Genomic DNA, 10,428 nt, shown 5'->3' on the forward strand with positions numbered 1-10,428 from the left:
GACACTTTTCAATTAATCAAGTCTGCACTTGGATATATGCCTATAAAAATATAAATTCTATTTTCATATAGAATAGTAGATGAAATATTTATATATTTCACAATTTCACAGAGTCCCAATAATGTTTAAGTTACAAAATTGTATTTAAACTTTTTATTATCAAATTAAAAACTGTTTTTATATCCTATATATTTTATATTTTCCTAGACCTCGTTCTCAATATTATAATAATTATCTTGTATATTTTTATCTATAATGTTAGATCTCTTTCCCAATATCATAGTGATATAGGATTTGATGTGTATATGCCTATTGATACCAGAGTTATAACCAAAAGAATATAGTTGAAATAGTTTATTGTTAAAATTACAGTAACAAACTACTAACGCTGGCGTGGGCTGTGAATATTTCAACATATACAACTAGCCCTTTGATCTTAATAGAGCTTCGCACGGTAGTTCGATTTTTTGGACCATACATCAACTAATACGAAAATTAAAGCCTCTACCAATCAGGTTCCCTAGATCTTTTAAAAAAAATTGTAAATACCGCAATTTTTGAAAATTCTCTTCCGATTTCAAAGTAATACATATTTACAATTCGAAAAACAAATGAATGTTGCGATTTGAATACAGAAACTAAATAGGTCATCCTGTATATTTTTACATACTTTATTATACAACTAGAGTTTGGCACTTTATTGTAACCAAGGTGAAGGCTCGGTGAATCATTGAGCATCCGTATAATCGTTTCATGAAACTACTACACAAGCTATAATAATCATAGAGATATATGCTTCACTTGCAACAAAAGGAGATGCTAATGAGTTTTTATTATTTTATTTTTTAGTGGCTCTATTAACTCACAAATATTATTATCAGTATCTTAGAGTTATGAGTTTCTGTAACAATTGAGGACTGATTTGAAACTACCACCGATATTTGACCAATTGATTCGTGACCTTGTACTTGTTGAAAATACGTGACCAATTAAGTGGTTGACTATATCTGATAGTTTGAAAACTGTTTGACATGGCTGCAGCAACAAACCAATGATTTCAAGTTTTGTCTTTGTCTTTGTAACAATAAAGGAGATAAGAACTCTCTTTTTGATGCATTGTTTTGGCTATGTCTCTTTTGTATTACTTTGTATAATTCTAAGTAAGCAATCTAATAGAATACGTAAAAATATACAGTGTATTCTATTAAAAAGAAATACAAATTTGGTTTACAATTTCCAAACAAACCAAACGAGAAAAGGGATGTTATGCGGATATCCCAGAATGTGCAGTTCGTAATCCAAAATCTAAACAAAATTCTTGTAGAAAGAACAGTAACGAAAACCCAGACCTTAAATAAGAAAATGACAATCAGCCTCTTATAAAATAGGTTCCTCTTGTTACAATGTCTGTTCGAATTTCAAATCTAAGTGAGAGATAGTTATAGGTATCTATACGTATTTGGTCTTGAAGTTATTATAATGTTATGAAGCAGAAGACACTGTTTAACAGAAATAAAAAGTATGGAATTGTGTTATCTTTTTAGTAATGAATTAAGATTTAACTGATATGTTTCAGTTCATGTAATAACTTGATAAAAACATATAAATATAGACTCTTCGAGCAGTCACCAACGCAACGGTCGATTTTATTCGATAATTGATCTTGAACTTGAACTACAACCTGCATTTCATGCCTCATTAACAGAATCAATTTTGACCTTTGCAAATATAAAGTTTACACATTTTGAAGTTAATAGATTGACGAGTATAATAAGTTTACCTAGATTGTTATATCTATTCAATTAGCTAATCTGTTGTGACCATAAATTTTAATAATATTAATAAACCTTCATCTGTAGAGACAATGTATTCCAAGCACAAGTAGTAAATTGAAGAAAACGTTTCTGTCAATGTGACTATAAATATGTACATCAAAATTCTATCGAGCTACCATATCCCTATAGGTAAAGTGAAACACCATTATTTATAACTGTTCACAAATAACGGATAAATATGTATTGTTATCTATAGTTATTTCAAATTACTCTATTAATATTCTCGAAGTGCTGTTTAAGACAATACAGTTTACTAGCATCTGTACGTGGTACTGATAGATATATGAAGTATGGAAATATGCTGATTATTTTATATACCTAAGGTTGTGCTGTAAAGTCCACATAAGTATACAGGGTGGTCCGAATTTTATGCAGGAAACTTCAAGGGTAGATAGATCTCTTTAAAATAATAGCTGTTTGCCTTATAAACATAGGACTGGAACGGCCTCGTTTTAGAGATATTGTGTGTTGTGTTGAAGTTGTTAAAAAAATTAAATTTTTTGTTTATATCTCCGGAATCTATTAACCGACCTCAATAAAATTTAGTACAGATAATGTATGACAGTAGGCCTTGCATTACCTAAAATATTAGCTCTAAAGGTTCAACCAGTGGTGTACAACTGCACAGGATCACCCCTTTTTTATAAAAAAACCTACGCCACTTTAAGTAAACAATTGTTTAAATTAACTATTGCATATTTCTAGTAGTACACAAGGGCCGAAGAGCGGAGCTCGCGCTTGAAAATGAAAAGTTAAAGATTTACCTCACACGTGCGATTTTATTTTATGTTAATATGTTGAATAATGTACGGCTAACAGGCGCAAAATGTTAAGTAGCTTAGGATCTAAACGATGAAAATATATATTTTATTAAATTGTAGGTAATTGTGCTGGCTAATCTACCGTAATGGAATATTTTATAAATATATATAAATATACGTCCAAAAATTAAAAAAACGGTGACGTATAAAATTGGGGTGACGTATAAAACCTTACCAAAACTGCAAAAATGAAGATACTTTAATTTTGCAAATTGCTTTTGGTTTCTGCATATTTACACTATGTGTGTACCAAATTTCAAGTGTCAGCAAAGCTTCGAACAAATTTGGCAAAGTTTCGAGTTTCAGATGCCGATGAATGTATAACACCTTATAGAACAAAAAGTTTTCCTCTCCTGATTTTCGGCTTTAGCGTCATTATTGTATATATATTGAACTATAGTTTTCGAAAGTTGTATCACTTTTTGTTTATAATTGACATTTTTACAGCAACTTAAAAAAATTGGCGTTTTATACCGTTTTTTCAATCTCACGGCTTTGTCATGTCCTAAGCATTTTTTCGTACAAAGTCATCCCGCTGAGTTATTTAAAGAAAACTACCAAAAAAATTTGAAAAGTTCTACATAAAGATGGTAGAAATCCGTACCATTTACAACCTGTGCAAAATTTACTTCCGGAAGATGCAGAGAGACACTTGAATTCTTGTCAGTGGTTGTTAGAGTCACAACTTAATCCAGAATTCTTACTAAAAATACTTTGGATCGATGAAGCTACGTTCAATCCTCATGAAATTCGAACAAGATCTTTTCAAGGCGAATTTTCTGTGAAAGTGTGGCTCGGAATAATTCGCAATAAAGTTTGTGGACCTTTCTTCTTGATACCATCAAAATTCCCAATAATTTATAAACTCTCTAGAAAACCATCTATTTGAATTATTACTTTCAAGCATAACATAAATATTCTTGTAATATTATGGTTTGAAATGTCTGCCACAAGGGAACTGTATTGGTATGAATAACTTGAGAACGGCGAATCTTAGGGAAAAAATTAAAGTTACCTTTTTTACGTATTTAGTGCATTAGAATATAAATCCGTTACAATATGTTGTAAAACATACAGTGGCGTAGGTTTTTTTTTATGAAAAGGGGGCGACCTCTGTCCAGTTATACACCACTGGTTGAACCTCTATAGAGCTCGCATTTGAGGGAATGCAAGGCCTACTGTCATAGATTATCTATACCAAATTTTATTGAGATCGGTTAATAGATTCCAGAGATATAAACAAAAAATCATTTTTTTTAACAACTTTAACACACTGTATCTCTAAAACGAGGCCGTTCTAGACCTATGTTTATAAGGCAAATACCTATTATTTTAAAGAGATCTATCTGCCCTCGAAGATTCCTGCATAAAATTCGGACCACCCTGTATAATCTTAACTTTTTATAAATTATAAACCAAAAGCAATAAACAAAGTTTAAAACAAGGTTGCAAGAACTCTTCTGAGAACGTAACGTAACGTAAATTTTCTTTTCAGAGCATGATGATCCATGGATATTGTACTTGAATTGACAACAAATGGACCAGGGATAAATTACTAAGCAGTTAAAATGGTAAATATTATTACATCTATATGTATATATTCACAATAGTTTAATTTTTAATTAAAAATAAATTAAATTACCAAAGTATTTTCCTCAATTGCATGTAAATTACATTTACATATTTCATTACATATTCAGTATTCAAATTATGCGATTAAAATTTTTTCATTTATACCTAAGCATATTAAATATATGTTTAAAGATTTAATCATTAAAGAAGAAAAAATAATATAATATTAGATCCCAAAATTCTTAGTTACAGAGTATTTTTTTCCGAAATTTTTCCCCAAAATCTATCAACTTTAAGGAAAGTTACTGATAGTTGGCTTGCAGAAAATTTTTACGACGTGGTTTTAAAAAAGTCCATTAACATTTTATAAAAAAAGGTTCTTCTTCGCGATACGCGTATATGGAATAAAGTGGTTGGAGGTGTTTTTTCGTTGCACCAAAGTTGAATTTCATATCATTTGTCGTTTCTTAAAAACTTAAAAGCTCCATTTGTTTTTTATTAATGGCTCCTAGATTTTCCAGAGCTGTGTCATTACAAACCTTTTCTTGAATCGATTCAATCTAGAGGACGGTGAATTTTCAGCCAATTATTGGCAAATAATATAATATAAATGTAAGTTAACATTACTCTCAGGCTTCATGCTTTCCAAAAATAAGTCTATATATGTATTACAGAAACGAATTTAAAATATGGCCAAGTCAGTGTTATCCGGAATCCCAGTTACAACATATAGAAAATATTGCAGTGATAAAACAAGCAATTCAATTAACTACAGTAGTGAAGTAGATTTCATTCAGATTTCATATTTCTGCTCAAATTTCTTAACATGACCGATGGTCCTAAACTTCCATCTTTGTTAAACTTTTATGTTCCTTTTCACAAATGCCAGAAATATTAATTTATTAAATATACATTTTTGTAGAATCTCGCCCTTTAATAATTAGGTATTTATCAAATAATGATAATTGTGTTGATACACTGTCATCAGCATTAAATTTTTTAAAATAATATTACATCAAGCGATTACAATTGTATTTGTACGCCTTCACTTTTAAATTGAACTTTGTTTTGTATTTCATTGTTTCTATTTTGTAGTAGTAACTATGTTTTTATATAGGTATTTGATAGTTTATTTCTGGAAATATTATCTTGTCAATGGATCATCAAATAAAGGAAAATATTAAGAAATTGAAATTATAAGTACCAATACTATGTTTTCTTAGGGAAATTAAGAAGCATTATTTATCTAAGTATCAATATATAAATAACTAATTTGGTGTTGTATACACTGAAAAAAGGATTTATTTGGACTAAATGAATATCGTTTGCCATGAACTAATTTTTTGCCTAGTTTTGGATATTGCCTAGCTTATATAGTGTGAAAAGTAACTAATAATAAGTTCATAGTTTTGTAATAAATCTTATTTGAATGTTAATTTATTTTTACTGTAATATTACATTTCGCATCTTTATTATTCATCTACATATTTTAAGATGCAGATGACATAAGATTATTAGAAATATATCTTAGCTTAATGCGAACTAACAGTTTTTCAGTGAAAATAGGTTATTTTAATATTAATAAATCAATGGTTTATAAAAAGTGAATTGTTTTTTACACTAATATTGGACGTATTTCTTTCTTGATTAGTCTCAAAATTATGTACTTTCTCAAATTAAATTAAACTGATAATTAGACAACTTATCTAACTATAAGTTTATAATTAAATTTGAAAAGGTACATAGTGTTGAGACCTACTAATAAAAAAAGCACATACTAGTATATACGACACTTTTATTCGAATATTTAATTTTTGCTAAAAATTAATTTTAAGACTTAAATATATCGTTCAAAACTACGTGTCAATAGTTGTTGACAGTTTAATGATTAAAAATAATTTTCGGAATTTTAAATTGGGTTTTATTATAAATTTATGAAACTACAACAGCAACACCATGTCCTTATCTAAAACTGACTTTTTGACGATTATTACTTGTTTGGCCCTAGCTTCTACAGTTTCTGCATCTATTTCAATTAGGAGCAAACGGAACACAGCACTTTGTAACTATATGCACATGTTATATTATGAATATGATCTAAGAACAACAAGAAACACTACCTTTTAATATAGTCCATACTAGCCTACTGAACTACACAATTCACTACTGGCACCTTGCACATACGTATAGTCGCCATGATGGCAAAGATACGACTGTCAGAGTAGAACATAACTTGGTCACGTGATTGGAGTAATTTTTTAATAGTATTTTTTAATATTGAACTGATAATAGTTTTAAACTATATAAAAATTTTACGTTTATAACCAGCTGGTTCACATTTAAGAAATTATATATTTGGAATAATTTCCCTTTAAAGTTTAATTGTAACGTTTGATAGGCCAATATAAAATGATATTTATTAAATAAAAACGAATATAAATTTGTATTAATTAAAAATTTATTCTTTTAATTTGCCTAACAAATATTCAAAAATCATAAATGATTATATTAAATCTAATTTGTTAATTATAGACAAATCTATTGTAAACTGTTTCTTTTTTTAATTCAAACAAATCAAATGACTTGTATTGAATGTAACTGGTTTAACTCAATCTAACCAGCATAAATGTAAACTAACTGCATTCAAAACAACCGATTGCTTTAATAGAAAGTAATTGTTTTTTTCAGTGTACTAAAAGTGTATACAAAAGCTGTTAACAAAAAGCGAGAGTATCTGCAAATATTTATCCACATCATTATTAGTTGCGAACATACAAGCCAGATTCTATAAAATACTAGTTAATAAAAAAACAAGTTCGTCCATAGGAAAGCTCTAGATAATATTATGTTTTTACGTGATCATCTTATCTAATATAATATCTAATTATTCTTGGTCCATAAATTGTCAAAAGGAAGTCCTTAAAATCGTGTATAAGGTGTTGATCTTTAAAAAATTATAATATAAATATTGTATTAAGCATATTTTATCCAAATATACTAACATATACATTATATCCATTATATTTTCCCTTTGAAGCATTTTCTAAAATTCTGCAAATAATTGTTTAGAAAAATAAATTAAACTACATCCAAATATATGTAACGAACATAATTAGGTATATTGTCTATTGGTAGGTATATTAAAAAAATCATTTATATTCATGTATGAAAGTTACATTTAAATATACTTATGTGTTTATTAGTATCATTGTTATCAAAAACAATCCCTATCCGTGAAACCTTACAAGTAAATAATATATATAAATGTTGAGTTTTTCAGAAAATCCTGATTAAAGAATGTTGATTTTAACTCTCATTATAATTCTACGGGTCGCCTCTCTTGCGTGACAAAACCGACGTTAATTAGATTACATCATTTAATTAAGTCAAATTGGGGGATAGAAGCTAACGTCTAATTTACTGATACTGCTAACTGGATGGAATGTGCCTACCAAACGATCTTTTCGACCATTTCATTTGATTCGAGCTAGGGGTAAAGTTCGAAAGTTGGCAGAAGTTGTATAAATTAATGTTTACACGCTGACGTGGCGTTGGTTGATTAGTCTTTATTAGCTATTGAAATAATTTGTGAAAGTTATTTCAAATGTAAAATATATGTTTAAATATCTATGTTGTTTCGGAAATATTACTTTTGTTTTCGTATGTAAGGGTATATCTAGGTGATTAATGTATTATATACAGTGTTTTAAGTATAGTATTTATTGCTACTTTGGTAAACAAAAAAGTCAGAGATGGAGAGACAGTTAAACTAGAACAAAGATTGAAAATTTAAGAAACATATCGCTCTTCTTCAGAAGAAACTTACGCTAGGAATTAGGTTCTCTGGTCGGTATTTATACGTCCAGGTGCACGTTTAGAGTCATTGGGTTACTATGTTCCTATTCTTGAGTCCTTTTACAGATAGTTTTAACCCCAGATTACTTTTTAAATTATTTCGATTTTCCTGGATTTCTAGAATTCTAGTATTGCAAAGGAAGTGTCTTGTGTTAGTCTCATGCTACGCAACTGCTGATTTTTCTACATTGTTGTTTTTATGTAACACATGTTCTTTTAAACCCGTGTTAATGTGCCTTTCTATTTATTCAATTTACTTCCTAGCATGTACATGGCATCGTTATGATGGCTTATTAAGTTATTCTATTAGTACACTCATTTCCTCTAAGAGCTTATTGTAGATGGTGTAATTTCTTGTTCAAATATTCTAGATAATCAATGCATGTGTTGTTGAAACATAATTTCTGGGCTAGAGATGAGACTCAGCTTCCAGATACTGCACTAATACTTTTTCTTAAGAGTTTCTAACTCTTGGAGCTTTTGATCCCCAAACTAGAAGAAGGCCCATCTCGTGTATAATTTTGCCAAGCCCTCTAAATTATTATCTTTAATTTCTACAATAAAAAAGTCTTTAATAGTCACAGTTTAAAACAAACTTCATATCAAAACGTGAAGAACAGAGCATATATCTTCCTCTCGATACGTCTAGGAGTCTAAAACGTCGACGCGACGTGGCAACGAACCCATAAATTGTTTAATCACTCACAAGTGCCAAGGAAGCTTGACATTCATAGTTGTATAGCATAGAGAACAATAATTTTCCGCAGAGAAATCGAAAATAATTTCATTGGATGAAGAGATTGAAAATGAAAAATAGCAAAATTTTCTGATTCCAACACATCTTTCCAAATCATTTTCGTCCCGATGGATACAATGTTTCGTCCTTGAACAAATACATATACCTAATCAACCGTATTTATGTAAATACCCACTTATTAGATATACATATTTTGCTAATTTAAACTTCCTAACCTTTTCTTCGTTTTGAATCAGAAAATCTCATCGTCAGTGCAATTTTTGAAAACAGTATAATATTTGTGTTTTATTACAGTAGAAAATTGCATAAATTGAGAAAATAAAACATATTGTTATGTTGCAATTTTATCTTAAATATGAAAGTATATTCATATTTAAAACATTTATTATACCTACCTTCAGTATTTACTATTGTATTCCTATGTACAGGTTATCACTAACTAATAAAATTGATTAATTACATAAAAAACTTGAAATTATAGTGTGTCAAATTGTATAAAAAAATTAACAAAAAATTAATTAAAAAAACATATATTTTATGCCAAAATTATCTTATTAGTAAATTTAATAAAACAAATTATAAAAAGTAATATTACTAAAAAATATTAAGTGAATTATGTAACAGAAAATGAATTCATCCTAGATGCTAATTTATATACCTACTTGGTGAAAATTGTGAATTTTTTAAATGTTACTGAAACATTTCTTTTCAATGGTTGCTTTAATTATATGATGCTCAAACATAATATTCCTGGCACTTAAAACTCTACACATAATACCAAAAAATATAACATTTTTGGAATAAAATGAACAACTAAACATATTCTCTGGCTTGCCATATTGTAGAGTTGCAAATACTATTTTCTAAATGATGTGAGAAAAACTTTGTTAGTACAATAACATCTTTTGTTCAGAATATTTCATAATCTCTAAAGTATGTAACTAGCATTGAATTTCTATTTAAAACTAGATAATAGTTATAGAAAAATGAATAGATATAATGTATACATTCAATTTATACAAAATTAATATAATTATGTATTGTTTCAGGTAATATTTCAAGGATTATAACGTCGCTTCACGTTAATGCTCTACATCTACCCTGTAGATCCGAATTTGTTTGATAATGGGCGACAAATTCGGTTCTAGAGAGGTTTGTGTGGTGCATACAAAGCAACGTGACAAGGTGTTTTAATGTGGTCTTACAAAATATGGCAACAACCTTAATGAAACAAGAATTTCGGCAAGAACATTCTATGGAAACAAAATCGCACGGCAGCTGCAACTTTTATTTACACTTATTAATGACATTAGTTAAGCTAAGTATAGGATATTAATTGTACTGCTAATAGTAATATTAAAACTATTCAGATGTACCCAAGTGTTTGATTTTAGATGAAGAAACATTTATTAAAAAAAGTGGTTGAGTATATTTGGTCGAGAGTTGAAAAGATCTGGCTTTAGAAGATAAACCACTTTATGTCAGTTAACAAGAAATAAGATAAAATGATACGGAAATTACCTCATTTATTTTTTAAAGTGCTACACAAACCACTAATTTATAAATGTAATAATGAAAAAAATTACAG

At 28.7% G+C, this 10,428-nt stretch overlaps 1 long non-coding RNA gene across 1 annotated transcript in view; it reads left to right on the forward strand.

Moving 5' to 3' along the window:
• LOC108904426 overlaps positions 1 to 10,204 on the forward strand; it is a 28,731-nt gene extending 18,527 nt beyond the window's left edge. Inside the window, exons 3-4 of the long non-coding RNA XR_002763225.1 lie at positions 4,152 to 4,227; positions 9,890 to 10,204. This is a non-coding gene — a long non-coding RNA (uncharacterized LOC108904426). The remainder of the gene's footprint in view (positions 1 to 4,151; positions 4,228 to 9,889) is intronic.
• The last annotated feature ends 224 nt before the right edge of the window (positions 10,205 to 10,428 follow it).

The sequence above is a fragment of the Anoplophora glabripennis genome, unplaced genomic scaffold (genome assembly GCF_000390285.2).
Source record: "Anoplophora glabripennis isolate ALB-LARVAE unplaced genomic scaffold, Agla_2.0 scaffold65, whole genome shotgun sequence".
Taxonomy (NCBI): domain Eukaryota; kingdom Metazoa; phylum Arthropoda; class Insecta; order Coleoptera; family Cerambycidae; genus Anoplophora; species Anoplophora glabripennis.